This window comes from Ovis canadensis, chromosome 13, assembly GCF_042477335.2.
Source record: "Ovis canadensis isolate MfBH-ARS-UI-01 breed Bighorn chromosome 13, ARS-UI_OviCan_v2, whole genome shotgun sequence".
Taxonomy (NCBI): Eukaryota; Metazoa; Chordata; class Mammalia; order Artiodactyla; family Bovidae; genus Ovis; species Ovis canadensis.
Window position 1 is genome coordinate 94,301,495 of NC_091257.1, and position 18,996 is coordinate 94,320,490.

An 18,996-nucleotide genomic window follows, 5' to 3' on the forward strand; every position below is an offset into this window, starting at 1 on the left:
GAGGGAGGCGGGAGTGGGAGAGTGAGTGAAACTGGCAGTGAGCGGAGAGCAGAGGCTGCAAGCTGAGGAACTCGAGTGGCCTGCAAGACTGAGAGCCCCCAAAAGAGCACAACCCCACCAGCACCTTGACTTTAACCCAGGGCCCCCACCCTGCACTCTAAGAGAGTCAGTCTGTGTTGTTTTGAGCCCATTGTGGTGATTTGTTATAGCAGCCATATGAGGCACACACTTCCCAAGACTAGGTCTGGCATTTACCCCTGCCGCCTCCACCCTATTCTACCCTCCCTAATAATCTTTAATGTGTATTTAGGGCCCATCCATCCATCTTTAAAAAATATACACATTTGTGTCATCAACTAGAAGTCCCTGGTGGCTCAGTGGTAAAGAATCTGCCTGCAATGCAGGAGACACGGAAGATGCAGGTTCGATCCTTGGGTCTGGAAGATCTCCTGGAGGAGGGCATGGCAACCCCCTCCAGGATTCTTGCCTGGAAAATCCCATGGACAGAGGGGCCTGGTGGGGTTACAGTCTAAAGGGTCGCAGAGAGTCAGACATGACTGAGTGTGTACACGCAGCACACGTGTAATCAACCATATAAATACACAACCAAACGCACATATCTGTGTAAGCCCTTCTTAAATCAGTAAGTTCTGTGCATGTTCTTCTTCTCCTTGCTTCTTTCGCTTAACCGGACATTCTGGAGCTTACTCTGTAGCAGCGTGAAGAGGTATTCCTCCTTCCTTTTACAGCTGCAGACCATCGCCCTGTGTGGAAGCACCGTACTTTAATTATTGGTCTCCTTTTGAGGACAGTGGATCGTTTCTAGTCTTTTGCTGATACAGATAGTGCCGCAGTGTATATATCCTTTTATATTTTTGCCAGCATATCTTTGGGATGGATTCTTGGAAGTAGAATTGCTGCATCAAAGAGTAAATGCATGTGCAATTCTACAGATATTGTCAACGCCATTAACAGAGCGGATAGCATTTTGCATCACCACCTGCAATGTACAGGAGGCTTGGTTTTACCCCCAAACCTTGTGTATAAATCTTTGGATTATAGCCAACATGATAGAGGAAAGATGCTTTCCTGGTGTTATTTTTTTCTTTCAATTTTTATTTTATATTGGAGTGTAGGTGATTTACAATGTTGTGTTAGTTTCAGATGTGCCAGTGTAGTTTTAATTTGCATTTTTCTTGTTATAAGTGAGATTGAACATCTTTTTTTTTATGGTTCATGGATGTTTGCATTTCTCTTTTGTGAGTTGTTCCAATTACATTAGTATTGAATACATTGAATGAATGAATAAACAAATAAGTATATCAGAATTTCCAGGAAGAAGAAGAGCTCTTTGAGGAAGAGCTAAAAATCTCCTTTCTTTGTTCCCTAGCCACTGCCACTCCTTCAGACGCCCAGCCCCGTGCCGGGCGCCCCAGCGGTCCTTGTTGTTGTTCAGTCGCTCAGTCGTGTCTGCCTCTCTGTGGCCCCATGGACCGCAGCACGCCAGGCCCCCCGTCCTTCACTGTCTCCTGGAGGTTGCTCCGATTCCTGTCCATTGAATTGATAATGCCGTCCAGCCACCTCATCCTCTGCCACCTCTTCTCCTTTTGTCTTTGATTGGTCTTTTCCAATGAGTCAGTTATTTGCCTCAGATGGCCAAGGTTTTGGGGCTTCAGCTTCAGCATCAGTCCATCCAGTGAATATTCAGTGTTGATTTCCTTTAGGATGGACTGGTTTGATCTCCTTGCATTCCAAGGGACTCCCAAGACTCTTCTCCAGCACCACAATTTGAAAGCATCAGTTTTTCGGTGCTTGGTATACATTACTTTGATCAGGCTGGAAAGTCAAATCTGCTAGCCTTTCACTTCTGTAAAGGGAACGGCAAGAGCAGGCTTGTGAATATGAGCACTTGGAAGCCCCCAGACCAGACTGTGCTGTGGGTCGTCAGAGCTGGGAAACTGCTGAGCAGCAGAAGGTTGGGACGGCCCCTCGTGCTGCGTCTGCAGCAGCCACAACCCCCGCCAGGACTCAGCCCTGGCTGGGAACCCCTGGCCACTCCCGTACCCACTGTCTCACCCTCCCCACAGCTGTTCTACACCCTCTGGCCTGACCCAGCTCTCTGTGTTCAGGGAGTGGGAGCTGTTGGATGGATAAGGGGGGTACAAGGCATGGTAACATGGCAGAAACATGGCTGGCTTTGAGCCTGGTCGTGCTCGGTTCAGATCCTGGCTCTGACATGCCTTTACCTCTGAGGACTTGAGGGAGCTGGTTAACCTGCTTCATGGAAAATGAGAATAATTGTACCTTCAGCATCATTTAAGAAAATGTATGAAATTGTATTTGTGAAGCACATGGTATCTAGCAGTGATGGTATGCCAATAAGTATGGTCAACTATCATGCCCCTAGTATAAATGAGATCTGGTCCTTGGTGTACGTTTTTTAAATTTACTGATTTATCTTTGGCTGTGCTGGGTGTTTATTGCTGCGTGAGCTTTCCTCTAGTTGCACAGGCAGGGGCTACTGTCTAGTTACCGGGGTACATGGCCTCTCATTGCAGTGGCTTCTCTTGTTGCAGAGGACGGGCTCTGGACCAGGTGGGCTTCAGTAGTTTCAGCTCCTGGGCTCTGGAGCACAGGCTGAGCAGTTGTGGAGCAGGGCTTGGTTGCCCAGTGGCACGTGGGATCTTCCAGGCCCAGGGATTGAACCTGTGTCTCCTGCATTGGCAGGTGAGTTCTTCACCACGAAGCCACCAGTGAAGCCCGGCGCTTTGTGTTTTTACCTGTCATCTGCTGTATTCCTCACGGTAACCCTGTGAGGTCACTGCGTTATCATTCTGCTGACTCCAATGAGGAAGCTGAAGGGTAGAGTTCTGGCAGTGGCCCAAGGTCTCAGAGCTACTGACTGGCAGAAGCAGCATGAATCCAGATAAATTGCCTCCCAAGCCAGGGCGCTTACCTGTCTTGCTCTCAGCTGCTGACTCTGCAGACTACACCCCAGCCTCACCTGGAGGCTAGTGAACCCGACCTGGCCACCTCCCAGTGGGTGGTTTTCCAGACTGGCTAGGGAGCTTGCAGGGTCCAGTGCAAAATGAAAATGTGGGCCCTCATTTTTAAAATATTCATCATTTTAGGATGGCGACAGCAGAGCATTCACCCAGGCACAGGGCCCTTCTGAACGGGGGTTGCACTCCCCAGGCGGCCCACCCTGGTGGTCTGGGTGGGGCTGTGCCTCCCAACAGACTCTGGGCTGGCTGGCTGTACCCTGCCTGCTCCAGAGACCCCTCAAATGCCTTGCCAGCCTCCTAACTTCTCCAAAGGCCCAAAGGAAACCCTGAGATCGGCTCCGTGGCCCCCAACATGAACCCTGTAAGTCTTCCTGGCGGCCCTTAGCTCCACAAAGAGCATCACTGCGTCTGCATGAATGCTTTACACGTGACTCAGGCTGGCCCAGAACCCTGACGTGCGCAGGTAACGTCGGGAAATGCCCCAGGAGGCAATTTCGCTTCGCTCTTCTTCCTCCCTCCCTGGGGGATGCTTTCCTGGAGACATTTTTGGTTTCACAACTGGCACCTGGTGAGTAGAGTCTGCACACACTGCTAACACTCCAGTGCGCAGGACAGCTTCTACAAAACAGAGAAGTATCTTGCCTCCGCTTGTGCTGACATTGAGCAAGCCTGCTCTAAAGATTCACAAGCCTCTGTTTCCCCAGATTTCTGACTTCTGACCACTTCACAGTCTGGGAACCTGGCTGTTCTTCTTCTTCTTGCTGTTCTGAATGGAGCTTCCCCCTTGTTGTCTTCTAAAGTAACTCACCCTTCAAAGAGCTTAGTCTTTTACCAGCCACAGAAAAGAACTCTGACAGGTCTAAGCCAGTCGTCTGCACACCCCAGTGGTAGACACTTCTTGCATCTCTTGCAGCTTGAGGTTGCCACGTGACATACTTCTGGCCAATAGGATGTACGGGGAGATGTGCTGGGGGCTTTTGAGAAAGAAATTTCTCCTTTCATGAGGTGTTCTGGAGAGGAGAGCTGTTTGATGTCAGACCCTAAAGCCTCCTTGCCTGAGTACCCATGTAGGGATGTGGTGTTAGGGCTGTAGCAGCCATCTTGTGACCGTGAGGTAAGTCAGGAGACTCACAGAGATTAGTGAGTCAGACCTTAGTGAGCCACTGAATAAACCTCAGAAACATCCTTATGAGTTTAGACTACACTCAAACATCCTTATGCATTTAGACCTTACTCAAACATCCTCAGAGTTTAGACTTGACACCCTTGGACAAGCAACTTAACCAGTCTCTGCCTCACTTTTTGTGTAAGAAGCAAAGAATAAATACTTACTGCTCACTTTTCACTTTCATGCATCGGAGAAGGAAATGGCAACCCACTCCAGTGTTCTTGCCTGGAGAATCCCAGGGACGGGGGATCTATGGGGTTGCACAGAGTCAGACATGACTGAAGCGACTTAGCGGCAGGCGCATAAAGTTAGTGTAGACATTTAATGAGATGATATATGTAGAACATCTAAGTGTCTAGAATATGATAAAATTCAATGTATTATAAATGCCTTTGTTACTGCCACTGTTAACTGAATTAATCAGTTAATTGTAGGTCTTATGGTAAGTTTCTTCTATTGATTAATTCTCACTTAATTATCTAACAAATATGTATGAGAGCCTGCCATGCTAATACACTGGAAATGATAGGAAACTATTTAAAAAGAACAAAATGAGAGGGAAACAATACCCAAGAAGTTGTTTATCAGATTCCATCAACATTCCATTTTATTTAAGAGCAATATTTTTCAAACTTTAGTTTTCTGCATTCCTTATATTTGTCATGTCCATTTATCATGTCCATACCATAGTATAATACGTATACTATTACTGAAAACTTTTTTAACCTAACTGACTCTTTTTGGCTAAATGGATTTATTTTATGAAGAAGCTTTGTATCATTACTATGGTAAATGAAAAAACTAACATCAATTGGCATAAGTAAAAATAAAGAAAATAAAAATGCAATAAGAGATTCCCTAATGTTATTAAATTAAAACAAAATAGTCATTTATGTGCTACCTAATATCACCTTCTGCACCACAGTCGAACCACTTAGAAAACACTGAAGGGAATAATCACAATTAGTGAAAACATTTAAAAACCAACTAAGATTCATAAATGCTGCAGTGGGTCTTGATATAGATGTTAGACATAGTAATATGATTATTATGCCTAATTATTCCTCAGCAGTTCAACATACTTAGAGGAAAATCACTATGAAATACAGTGTGGCTTTCTGGTTAGCAATATTCTTCCCCTCCTTATGAAGGTTATGAAACATTTCTCTATCATAATCCCCCAGATATTTCACTGTGAATGTAGGAATCCAGTAATCCCTTTCAATAGTAATTTACTCTGCATTCAGTATCACATTTACTTAACTTTTGCAGGTTATGGCCTTTCTGAAAAATCAATGGTACCTAATCAGCCTGTTTATGCCTGAAGTTATAAACTCTTTTTTCTTTCTTGTGCTGGAAAAACTCATAACACTACAGTTTCCTGTAAAATTCAGCCTAATATTCCAACACCTTTGCAAGCTGTTGGCGAAAAGGTCACCCCCCTGCGCTCCCTCTGCCCTGGGATTTGGGGGTGTATCTCGCTGATGCTGTTGGTCCCCCAAGTGGCCAGGACCCTTGAACTTGTTGAATCACTGCCAGCGCTCATTTATTTTTCACGCTTGCTGTGCTGGGTCTTTGTTGCTGCACTCGGGCCTTCTTTTAGCTGCAGTGAGAGAGGGGGCTACCCTCTCGTTGTGGTCTGTGGGCTGCTCATCGACAGGCTTTGCTTGTTGCCAAGCAGGGGCTCGAGGGCACATGGACTTCCGTAGCTGTGGGTCTCAGGCTTAGTTGCCCCCAGGCATGTGGGATCCGCCTGGACCAGGGATCGAACTCGTGTCCCCTGCATTGGCAGGCAGATTCTTAACCACTGGACCACCAGGGAAGTCCTGTAACTGCTCTTCTGATGCTGCCTCCCGCCCTGAACCAAATGCATTTCTCACCACACATTCAGATTCTTCTCCTGGACGCTGTTGTTCTGTATTTCCCTTTGAAAGTAGTCTGGACTCAGTTCAGCATTCAGGGTGCTGCACAGTATGACTCTCACCTGGCTCCCTAGCTTGGCCTCCTTGTCATCTTCTGCACCTGGCCACTGGCTGGACCAGCTGTCTCTGCACACGGCTCCACTCTCCTGTGTCTGGCCTTTGCCCTTGTCACCCCTTCCTTCCAGACGCTTCTCTCCCAACCTTCTCCATCTCTCCAGATTGAGTTAGCAGTCACCTCCTACAGGAAGGCTCCTGGATTCCTTGTCTGTTTACTGCTCTTGAATAAAAGCAGCCTCACCTGCTATGCTGTAGTTTATTATTTGTCTCCCTCTGAGAGTTTCTCCAGCCTGTTTCCAAGCTTCCTGACTAAGGAAGCACTTGTGATTCATTTCTATGTATCTGGTCTTGATTACAGGGGTAGCAAATTGGGATGACAATGGGGAAAAGACAGTAATGTGAGTGGGTAGAGGTCTGATGGAGATACAGTAGGGGTATGGCTGCTGCCCCTGGTGGGGAGAAGAGATTCAGCCAGTTGTTGCCACAAGAGACTATAGCTCAGACCTGCGGTTGTCATTCAGGCGCTCAGTCATGTCCAACTCTTTGCGACCCCATGGACTGCAGCATGCCAGCCTTCCGTGTCCATCACCATCTCCCGGAGTCTGTTCAAACTCATGTTCATCGAGTCAGTGATGCCGTCCGACCATCGCATACTCTGCCGTCCCCGTCTCCTCCCGCCTTCGATCTTTCCCAGCATCAGAGCCTTTTCCAGTGACCTGCGGAGTCCCTGTTTTTCCAAGAGGAGGAGACTGAAATCTGGAGTTTGATGAGAAATCTCATCCAATGGGCCATTCCGCACAGGGTCTCTGGTTTAACACTGTTGATACGCTAGCCTGCTACCTGCCTGCAGGGTACATTATGGAGCATGTGGACAGAGAATGTGCCTACCATTTCAGTAAACAAAGGACGCTGCGGTCATCAAGCCGTCAGCCACTGCAGCCGCCCTGACTCTCTGCCCTGAGGGGACTCAGGATGGGGAAAAACAGGATTCTAGCCCTCCATAGCTCTGCTGCTTATCACACCAAAGGCGTAATTCCAATGAGTCCAAACTCTTGCATCCGCCCATACATGGAAAAACACTACAATTGTTAACTTGAGATATCTGTTTTTTATGATAAACAGTAATTTTTGATCTTTACTTTTTTTTTTCAGCAAAAACTCCTGTGTATCCTGGCTCCTCCATTACCTCTTTAGAATAGTCCCTCAGAGCTCTCTGAGAGGCTGTGATCCTGGTCTATAGCTGCCAGAAAAAGCACAATGCTCAAATTTTAGCTGGTGCTTTGTTTTCAGTTGACAAATGATTAACTGTATACTGAATAATTTAGAAATGGAAAACCAGCTCGCCCCACTAGCTACTTTATCTGTCCTGTGAAAACACTGGCTTGCTGGTGTTTTTTTTTCACCCAAATGAATATGGCAGTAACGTAGCTGTAGCTTATGGGGTGCTTACTCTGAGGGGCCGGGTTCTAGGTGCTCTGGGGGAGCATGCTCATTTCATCATCCTGAGGGCTGTGAAGCAGGCACGGTTATTATGCCTGGAGGGATGCCGTGAGTAGAGGTGGCAGACGGGGCTTGCATGGGGCCGAGGTAAGATTTGAACCTGGGGCATCACGTTGGAGTCAGGACTGAGCCCGAGGCGTGGAGTCACACCCCAGAGGACAGGTGGTCGGGGGCAGGGAGCACAGAGCTGCCTTCATGCCAGTGTCTGTAACTGTGCTGACTTCGCCCATTTTGGCCCCCTCCTCTGGGCCCAGCCCTTCCAAGAGTGCCTTACGCCATCTGAATTCCAGCTCTGTTTCACACTCAGGGAAGTGGGGGGCCTTGCCTAGGAGAGGCTGGGGAGAGGCGAGGTAAGCACGGTCAAGCACCATTGGAGGGTCTTGAAGGGTGAGCGAGTGATGGTGAGGTGAGGATAGGTAATTAGGCTGGAGAGGAAAACCCCAGACCATGAGACTGCTGCTGTCCTGAGGAGACCAGTCTGCGAGATGGATCACAACTGGGCACCTGCCTCAGCTTCGTGTCCTGGAGGAAAAAGTCCTGCACGTCTGGCATTTGGGGACCAACGTTACCGGCCCCTGTTCCAGGCAAACTCCATCTCCTGGAACATCTTGCTTCATTCTTCCCACTATTTGGACTCAGAGTAATAATAATAACAATAATGGTAATAATGGCTAGCCTTCGTTAAAGGATTATGTGCCTGGCACTATTTTCAGGGCTTTACACGTTTTAAGTCATGTAATAACCCTGGCAATGTATGACGTTGATCCATTGTTTCCTTTTTAATAAGGAATGGATGAAGAAACAGGAGGCAGAGAGATGAAAGTTACTCGGTGCGCTCTGAATCCAGGCAGCATGGCTTGAAGGCCCTGCTCTTGCTTCCCGGCTGTGGAGGGCGGCCCTTGGCTCACCGGGCCCCCTGCCAGTCCCCGCCCGTGGCTCGCAGTCTCTTCCTCCCAGGGAATGACCACCGTCCGGTTTGGGTGTTGTGCCCTGGCCCTTTGGCTGTGTCTGCAGTGGTACATGTGCTACTTAAGCCCTCTGTTCCTCTCTCTAGGGGCTTCCCTGGTGGCTCAGACGGTAAAGAATCTGCCTGCAATGCAGGAGACCTGGGTTCGATCTCTGGGTTAGGAAGATCCCCTGGAGAAGGGCATGGCTACCCACTCCAGTGTTCTTGCTCGGAGAATCCCATGGAGGAAGGCATGGCCACCCACTCCAGTATTCTTGCTTGGAGAATCTCATGGAGGAGGGCATGGCCACCCATTCCAGTGTTCTTGCTCGGAGAATCCCATGGACAGAGGAGCCTGGCTACAGTCTATGGTCACAAAGAGCTGGACACAACTGAGTGACTTTCGCTTTCTTTCTGGTGGCTCAGTGGTAAAGAACCTGCCTGCCGATGCAGGAGACACGGGTTTGATCCCTGGTCTGGGAAGATCCCACATGCTGCGGAGCAGCTAAGCCCGTGGGCCACGACTCCTGAGCCTGTGCTCCAGAGCCTGGAAGCTGCAGTGACTGGACCCACGTGCCACACTACTGAAGCCCGCACACCCTGGAGCCCCTGTCCCACAGCAAGAGAAGCCATGTCAGGAGCCTGTCCCACAGCTGGAGAGCAGCCCAGATCACCACAGCTGGAGAGCGGCCGATGCAATGGTGGAGAGCCAGCGCAGCCCCAGATAAGTGAATTATAGGAAATATGAGCCCTCCCTTTAAAGCAAATTTGTGTGTTAATTACAGGTCTGTTTTATTCTCTTCTTGTGGTGGCGCTAGTGGTAAAGCATATGTATAATATAAAGTTTACCATGTTGCCCATTTTTAAGTGGATATTTCAGTGACATTCTATTCACAATTGTTGGATGACCATCACCACCATCCATCTCCAGAACTTCTTCATTACCCCAAACTGAAATTCTATACCCCTTGAACACTAACGCCCCACCCCACCCAACCCCCAGCCCCCGGCAACCTCCAGCTGTTTCTTTGAGTGAGACGATCCTAAGCACCTCATCGAAGCAGAACCCAGAGCCCCGGGCTCTTTTGTGTTGGGCTTATTTCCCTTAGCGCAATGTCTTCAGGGTTCACTCATGCTGTAGTGTGTCTCCCAATTTCATTTCTTTTCAAGGCTGAATAATATTCTGTTGCACGGATACGCCAACATTTTATTTAGCAGATGAGTTCATCCACTCATCTGCTGATGGACGCTTGAGTTGCTTCCACCTTTTGGCAGCCATGAATGATATGATGTTGCCATGAGCCTGAGTATGCAAGTAGCGATTTGAGTCTTTGCCTTCCGTCCTTCGGGATATGCCTGGAAGCACAGTTGCTGTATCTTACGGTCGGTCTGTGTCCACTTTGCTGGGGGGCTGCCGTGCTATCTTCCTCATCTTAGTCTTTCTATGCTGCTTTATAGCAATCGAGTCCGTTTGGTTTCATTTAGTCAATGCTGCAGGGACCATCTTTGGACGTGTCTTCTTGCACACACAGGAATGTGTATCAAAGGTAATCTCTGACCAAATCAATGCTGTTGGGTTGAGGTTGGACTTAGTTGACACATCTATTTCTCTGGAGTAGGGGCCGAGTCTCCTTTGCCAAGTCCACGAATACCTACCATCTCACCCTCCTTCTGCTGCTGCAGCTGCGCCCAGTAACTCCCCTTAGGCCATGGCAGAGCCACCTGCGGCCTCAGTCTACTGAAAGGCAGAAACACAGCCCTGGTGACCTGGCCTTCAGCTTTGTCTGTCTGTCTGTCTGTCCTGAGGCTGTGTGACCCTCCAGCTCCGCCCTCTGTACCTCTTGAAAGTGCCCTCCTTTTGGGGATTACCAGCAATTCAGCAGTCATCTTTCCCTCTGCCAGAGTCACTACCCTAAGTAGTTCCTGCTTAATGCATCCCATCCATTTAGTTACTCCTACTTTGACTCTGCCTCTTCCGGGAAGCCTTCCCTGCTTACTCCTACTCCTTCTTATCTCTTTCTTTTCTGAACTTAACAATGATAATGGTAGTTTCTGGTACAATCTCTATATTACCTTTCAAACTCCTTATACAAGCTCTTTGGGGGAAAAACACTGTGGCCATTTACATTTTAAGAGGAGGAAACGAGCACAGAGTGATGAAGTAACTTGCTCCAGGTCGCCACGCTGTTGGGTTTGGCAGAGCTGATTCCAAGCTCAAGCAGTCGGGCTTCAGAGTTTTGAAATTTGCAGCGTGAACCTCACGCATCCTGCTTTTGCCGCATTTCTGTCGGAACTTTGCTTTGTCACACCATCAGAAACCAGGAACCACCTGGCATCACCTCTCACGCACAGCAAGGCTGATGCCCTTCCCGAGAACGCTGCGTCTTTCCCTCCCCTAGTGCTCTGGGCGGGTGCAAGGGCTTCTCGGTTCTTCTCATCTTTGTCTCATTATCATCTGTGAGTTAGTCTGCAGGCTGTTTTCCAGGAAAGACAGGAAGTGATTTCCTGTCATCACGGAAGTAGGCCGATGGCACAGGATTCTTAAAAAGAAAAGTCTTTCTGTTTGTGACAAAGAGCAAAGGAGACACAGCCAACTTGAGAAGCAGAGTGAGTCACTGACCCTCACTTTGCGATGAACAACATTAACGTGTTAAAATGTATCGATGCCTGTAGATATTAGACCCTAAAAATAGGCAAACAGAACCTCAGTCCCTGATTTCAGGGGTTCACAGTGGAGCCAGACTGGGTGGTCAGAATGCAGTGACAAGGAAGTTTGATCAATCCTAAGAACAAGGCATGGAGAAGGGATGCTTCATGCTTACTGGTATGTGAGTGTATGTGAGAGTGTGCGTGTGTGTGTGCGTGTGTGTGCACGTGCATATGTAAGAATGTGCAAGGACATAGGCGTTCATGGATATGCAGGAATATCTGTGAGTACGTGTGTGTGAGAAAGTGTGAGTAGGTGTGCACGTGTGATTTTGTGTATGGGAATATATGTTTAAGTGAGTGTGTATGTCTGTGGTTGAATGGTAGATGCTAGGTGTGTGTGTGCGCCCAGTCATGTCTGGTTCTTTGTGACCCCATGGACTGTAGTCCCCAGACTCCTCTGTCCATGGCATTTTCCAGACAAGAATGCTGGCGTGGGCTGCCATTGCCTCCTCCAGGGGATCTTCCCAGCCCAGGGATCACACTTGCATTTCTTATGTCTCCTGCATTGGCAGGCAGCTTCTTTACCACTGGACCACCCAGGAAGCTCAATCTCCCTGAAGAAACTGACTGTTTTCATTATCTGTTGCTGTGTAACAAGTGACAAAACCTAGTGGCTTAAACGGCTTACAGGTTCTGTGGGTCAGAAATCAGGGCTTACTTAGGAGCTGCCTGTCATCAAGGCGGGGTTTCATCTGAAGGCTCGGCTGGGGACGGATCAGCTTGCAAGCTCCCTCACACAGGTGGTGGGAAGGACTCGGTTTCTCGTGGGCTGTAGGACTGACCCCCGCCTCAGTTCCTTGTCACAGGAGCCTCTGTGTGGGACACCTCACCACTTGGCAGGTGGCTTCCAACTGAGCAAATGAGCTAGCGAGGTGGCAGTGAGCAGGATGGAGGCTGGAGTCGTTGTCACCTAATTTCTTTTTGTCTTTCCTTTGGCTGCGCAGGTCTTAGTTGCGGCGCGTGGGGCCTCTGTTACGTCATGTGGGGCCTCTGTTACATCATGTGGGGGCCTTTATTATGTCACATGGGGGCCTCTGTTAAGTCATGTAGGGCCCCTGTTAAGTCCTGCCGGGTTTTTCTTATGTCCTGCGGGGGCCTCTGTTACATCATGTGGGGCCTTTATTATGTCACGTGGGGGGCCTCTGTTAAGTCATGTGGGGCCTCTGTTATGTCATGCGGGGGGGGGGGCCTCTGTTACGTCACGTGGGGCCTCTGTTACGTCATGCGGGATCTTTTCATTGAGGCACACAGACTGTCTAAGTGAGCATGGTTGCAGCACCCAGGCTCCAGAGTGCGCGGGTTTCAGGAGCTGCAGCTTGCGACTCTCTAGCTGTGGCTCATGGGCTCATTTGCCCAGGGGGACGTGTGATCTTCATTCACCGACCAGGGATTGAACCGGCGTCCCCCTGAGTTGCAAAGTGTATTCTGAACCACTGGACCACCAGGGAAGTCCTGTCACCTAATTTCAAAAGTAACAGTCCATCACTTCTGCCACTTTCTATTTGGTAGAAGTGAGTCAGAGGATCCAGCCTACACTCAAGGGGGAGGGGCTTACATAAGAGTGTGAACACCAGGAGGCAGAAATCATTGAGTCATCCTGGAGGCTGCCTGTCACACGTTTGCTCTGGTCGAGCCTTTAAGGGTGACCGGAGTTAATCAAGTGACTAAGGGTCAGAGGGTGCTGTAGGCAGAGAGAACCAGTGAGCAGAAACACGGAGAGGGAAGAAAGCCCACGGCGTCGGGAGAAAGCAGTGCCCGCGTGGCTGGCGTTAGCTTGTGTGTGTGCTCACACGCGTGTGTTTGCACGTACACACAGGCTTCCCAGATGGCGCTGGTGGTAAAGGACCCACCTGGCAAGGCAGGTAGACATAGAGACGTGGGTTCCATCCCTGGATTGGGAAGACCCCCTGCAGGAGGGCTCAGCAACCTGCTCCAGCATTCTTGCCTGGAGAATCCCATGGACGGAGGAGCCTGGCGGGCTACAGTCCATAGGGTTGCAAAGAGTCAGCCATGACTGAAGCAACTTAGCATGCATGGACACATGCATGAACACACCTGTAGTTATGGGGAGGCATGAGATGAATCTAGAGCACATATTGGCTGCAGAGGCAGTATCACCAACGGGGAAGAAAGGTAGTTCTTGCAGGGAGTGAAAAATCTTAGATATTACAGCGGTAAATGGTCCTCCAGAATGCAACCCTGTAGTATATTTGAGGTGTTAGAAGAGAGGGTCAGTTAGGAAAACACTGTCCAAAAGGAGCCTTGTAATGAGAGTGATAAGGAAATAAAGGTCAAGAAATTCTGATCTGACAAAAGCGAGAGAAGCAGTGATTGGATACTTATAATCTATCAGACATTGTGTTAAGCATTTTCTATGTTTTCTAATTCAATTTTGCAACAACTCTGTATAGTTTGCACCTGTACTGTGCTTAGTCACTCAGTCGTGTCCGACTCCCTGCGACCCGTGGACGGCAGCCCGCCAGGCTCCTCTGTCCATGGGGATTCGCCAGGCAAGAATACCGGAGTGGGTTGCCATGCCCTCCTCCAGGGGATCCTACCAACCCAGGGATTGAACCCAGGTCTTCAGCATTGCAGGTGGATTCTTTATAGACTGAACCATCAGGGAAAACCCAATTTGCACCTGAGGGAGGAGGAAACTGGGGTGGGCAGCTCCTGACGTGGCCCCCAGCGATCCTTACCCGCTGGTGTTCACGCATCTGTGTAACGCTTTCCCCTTTAATGTGGGCTGGACCTAGTGACTAGCTTCTAACAGAGTACGGCAGAAGGTGTAAGATGTCATGCCTGTGATTAGGCTATAAGCATAGATTTCTTTATAACCACCTAACCCTTGGACTGCAAGGAGAGCTAACCAGTGCATCCTAAAGGAAATCAGTCCTGAATATTCACTGGAAAGACTGATGTTGAAGCTGAAACTCCAATACTTTGGCCACCTGATGTGAAGACCTGACTCATTTGAAAAGACCCAGAGATTGAAGGTGGGAGGAGAAGGGAACGACAGAGGATGAGATGGTTGGATGGCATCCCTGACTCAATGGACATGAGTTTGGGTAAACTCTGGGAGTTGGTGACGGACAAGGAGGCCTGGTGTGCTGCAGTCCATGGGGTCTCAGTGGATTGGACACGACTGAGCGACTGAACTGAACTGAGTCATGTAACTGACACTCCTCTGTCGCTTTCTCTCTCTCAGCTCTTCTCATGTGGTTGCTCTGATGAAGCAGGAGAGATCCAAGTGGCAGCGAACTCAGGTGGCTCCTGCCATCTGTCAGCAAGGATCTGAGGCACTTACTCTAGAAGCTCCCGAGGTGCTGGATGCTTCAAACACCAGAGGCATGAGCTTGGAAGTGAATCCTTTGTCAGCTGAACTTTCAGATGAGACCGCAGGCTTGCCTGCCACTTCACAACCCGTAAGAGACTCTGAACAGAGGAGCCAGGGGAGCTATGCCTGGATTCCTGATCCCTGGAAACTGCGAGGTAACAGAAGTGTGTTGTTTTAAGCCTCTAACTTTTGAAGTTATTTTATTATTTTCAATTTTTTGGCCACACTATCTGGCATGTGGAATCTTAGTTCCCAGACCAGGGATCGAAACCATGCCTCCTGCATTAGAAGCATGGAGTCTTAACCTCTAGACCACCAGGGAAGTCCCAGGTGGTAATTTTAAAATGTAGCAATATATAATAAAGAAACGAGCTCAGAGAAGCAAAGGCACTGGTCCAAGGTTACACAGCTATGATCCCAGACCTGGGCTACTAATGCTCAGCTCAGTTCTCTTTATCATCCCCCCTGCGCCTCTAGAGTCTAGATCACGATGGCCTTAAATGCTCGGTCCAAGAGTGGGGCCCCTCTCATGAAGGTGATGGGAAGCTGGGGAAGGTTTTGGTGGGGAGTGACGTGGGGTGGGGGAAAGCTTGTGTCTTCTTGAGTCGAATGTCTGGATTCCAGCTGGCAGTGGCTAGCCTGGGAGCTGGGGACATCGGGATCATGTCAGAAAGGCCTTGGAATATTCTCAGGGATGAAGCTGAGGGTCAGAAGCAGCAAAAGAAATACCCCCTTGGTCTCCTTCCCATCACGGTTTCCTGAAGACACCTGTGTTCAGAAGGAAGGCAGGCAGAAGTCCGAAGCTGAATCGAGGTGCTGCCTCCGTTTCCCGGGACAGTCACGGACTCCTGAAGGTCGTGTTCTCTGTGTTTGGGCCATCACCACAGTGGCCTCCCTCTGGATGCTTGACCCACGCTCTCGGGCGGGCAGCGTATCTGCGACCACCCGTGGCCCCGGTGAGAGTTGCTCAGGAGGCTGGCGCCTTTCATTTCCTTGTAACAATAGTGCTGGAAAATAGCTTTCTGGACTTGGCCCCAAACTGATAATTAAAGGAAAGCTTTATCGCCAGCAAGGGCAGAAGCGTCTACCAATGGCCTTTCAGAAAAAGTAAAAAAATAAAAATAGCCTCACTCCCTTCAGTGTCTTTGTGTTCAAGTGGAAATAGCTGACAGGTTTGGGAACAGCCTCAGCTGTTTATCTCTCCTCTGTTTTTCTGCCAGGGACGCGAAGGGACGTTCTTCACAGGCTGAGACTTTTATTTGGTTTCTGATTCTGCATGGATCCAAAGTCCCCATCGGTTTTGTCTTTGGCTTCCTGTGGCCATGTTGTTAGAACACGCCTTAGGGTCAGCTGCAGGAGTCCATGTGGACCTAGGCAAGGCCCAGGCCTCAGAAGTAGGGTGTGAGAGTGCGGGCTTTGCACTCAGATTGCCCCAGAAGCCAGCACTGGTTCTGGCATTCTCTAGCTGCATAGACTTGGGCAAGTTACTTCAATTTTCTGAGCCTCAGGTTTCTGACCAGTCACCTCGTTGTACCTACCATCCAGGACATCATGAGGATGAAAAGGGAAGATGCAGGGAAAGCATTTGGCTTGGCACCTGGCAGATATGAAGTGATCCAAAATCTTAGCAAGATATTGATGCTAGTGGGGGTCGGGGGGTGGGGAGAGTTTGGAGGGTAGGAAAGGGCCAGCCTGCAGCCCCCAAAGATCATACCCATGGGCCCGATGCTGCTTAGTTGAAGCAGCGTGTCCTGGAACTTCCCCGGTGGTTCAGTGGTTAAGATTCTGAGCTTTCAATGCAGGGGATACAGGTTCAATCCCCAGTCGGGGAATTCAGACCCCACATGTTGCATGGCGTGGCTGCCCCCCAAAAAGTGTAACCGTTTAAAAGAAAGGCCTGCTGTCCTCCAGGAACACCAGCTCTGGGGCCTCCCTAAAACTCGGAGCTTTGTTGTCCTGCTTGTCGTCCACGAGGGGCCATAGTCATTGATGGTAATCAGGTTATTAAAGATGGTAAAAAGGTTAATCATGTTAGGGATTAAGGATACCACAGATGGGTTTGTATTTGTCTTGGGTTGTTTGAAATAAAAGATCCAATTGATGTGTGTGTGTTAACAAGACTTTTTTTTTTTTTTTGCTTTTGTGATTAAAGACGTAATCCTGACTAAAGGCTAAAGGGTCTGGTGTGATGGAAGGAGCCCTGTAGTGGTCTGGACGTCTGGTCTGAGGCTGATGCGTGTTCTAGCGCCCCCTTGGCTCAGCCTCTCTAAGTGGGACGGCAGCAGCCGGCATCTCTAACCGTGTGGTGGTCCCGCCCGCTGCGTCTGTGTGCCTTGGGGCAAGCGGGCTCAGCAGTCTCCGCCTTTGATGTCACCTGTAAAACAGGGCTGATAATCGCCCCAGCTTGTGGGACTGTTGCGAGCTTATGGCTGGGGATGCGCCTCCCTTCGCCAGGTGTCCGGCACGCGGTGGGAGTCGACCGAGAGCGGGGCTGCTGGAGGAGCGTCCTTAGAGGGGAATACTGCCTTGGAGGGGGCCTCCTCGGGGACGGAGCCTGAGCCGGGACGGCAGAGCCTGTGCTTTGCTGGGGGGGCACCCCCACGACAGAGGGGCAGGAGAGAAACTGAGTCAGCCTGGGGTCTCAGCTTCAGCCTGTTCCGAGTGGTGGGCAGGTGAGAGGGGCTCTGGCGTGTGAATTGCACAGAACTGGTCCCACCGTGAGGCAAGAGGCTAGACTCTGTGACCCTGTGTCAGCTGGCCGATGCTCTCCGGGTGGAGGTGGGGGAGGTGGGGCTTCCCTGTGCAGGAAGGTCATTTGCTGGGTTGGGAGGAGCTGGGAGCCATGGGATGCCAGTCCTCACTCATGCACCGTAGGTCGGGCCGGGTGCGCCTGGTAAGGGGTGAGGGGCGGCATCCACAGGAGCTTCTGCCCCTAAAAGATGGAGACACCACGGTCCTCGCTCTTGCCATGCAGACTCGTGGGATCACGGCCTGTGACGGGGACTGCAGACCGATCGACTCATGCTTCCTGGTGGCGTTATCCACCTGGACCCCATGCCCCCATGCTTCGTCTCCACTGCCCTGGCGCTGTCCGGCAGCGGCGATGGGAAGGTGTCTGAGCCCTTTGCACAGTCTTTCCCTTTGCTGGAAATGAAAGCAGCCAGAGACATTGCCCCTCAGAGGCCAGAGAGATGAGATCCTGGGGGCTGCTTGATGTGAAAGAAACTGCTGTAAAAAGCACATTACCACAGCGATGGAGAGAAGGATGTTAGCGGGCAGTCCCCAGGGAAGCGAGGTACCTTGGCCAGTCATCAGAAAGCTTCCCAGGGGTGTGAATAGAATTCTTCCCTGTGCTACAGGCTGAGCAATTCCAGGCCATGAAATTTGCTGCAGTTCGGTTCTGTCCTTGCAGATAAAGTGGATGGGTGTTAGAATTTGACAGATGAAGTCCCCTTGGCTAGGGACTTAACCACAGTGGGCTAGGAGACAGTGTCCCAGGGCTGTAGGAGGTCGGGGGGCGAGTACTAGAATCAAGGAGAGGCAGGGCTGAGAGAAGCTGTGTTTCATAAACTAAAGACCTAAGACACAGCGCAGAGTCAGCCAGCCTCAAATCGGAGATGAGCCTGGGAGCAGCCCCACCCTTGTGATTGGGGTGTGGAGCCCAAGCGGAGGTATTGTGGAGCAGGTGTGTGGGATGGAAGCTGTGCGTACGCTGGTTTCTCTGTCTGCCCATCCATCATCCATCCATCCATCCATCCGTCTATCCATTCGTCCATCTATTCATCCAGCCATCATCCACCCATCATCCATCTTTCCACCCATTCTTCACCATTAATTAAAAAATTTCTGTTGAACAGTTAATGCATTCACATGGAAAAATTCAAATAGAACAATGGAGTAAAAGGTAACAACAGTAGCAACTTGGCTTTCCTCCCTAGAGAATAAGTTACCAGTTTCTTTTGGTTCCTTCCAGAAATATTTTGCAGCCATACAAATGTATCAGTGTGTACAAATGGCAGAAAACTGTATTCTAGGCTTTGCTCTTTCAGTATGTCTTTAAGACACAGATGGCAACTATGCCAGCTTGGGCGAGCTCAGGGTGTGCCACGTATGTTTCAGGAACCAGGGTGAGTGCAGAGCATTGTAGACCCAGGCTTTGAAAAGTTCTGCCAAGTGGCTTCCCAGAAATTGAACATCAGTAAGATCTAATTTTTCAGTTTCTGTCTGAGTAGGGACAGCTGGAGTTTCATTCATCTGCAGTACTTGACATTAAATGGTTTTCTTTGCTACTTCTCCAACCTCCCCCCAAATAAACTAACAGGGCATTTTCCACTGATGTTGCTGAGTAACCA

The 18,996-nt window shown here is 49.7% G+C and overlaps 1 long non-coding RNA gene across 1 annotated transcript in view; it reads left to right on the forward strand.

Moving 5' to 3' along the window:
- The window catches only part of LOC138417236 (uncharacterized), a 37,448-nt gene extending 21,665 nt beyond the window's left edge, over positions 1-15,783 (forward strand). The window contains exons 2-3 of the long non-coding RNA XR_011248043.1: positions 14,516-14,799; positions 15,337-15,783. This is a non-coding gene — a long non-coding RNA (uncharacterized lncRNA). The remainder of the gene's footprint in view (positions 1-14,515; positions 14,800-15,336) is intronic.
- The last annotated feature ends 3,213 nt before the right edge of the window (positions 15,784-18,996 follow it).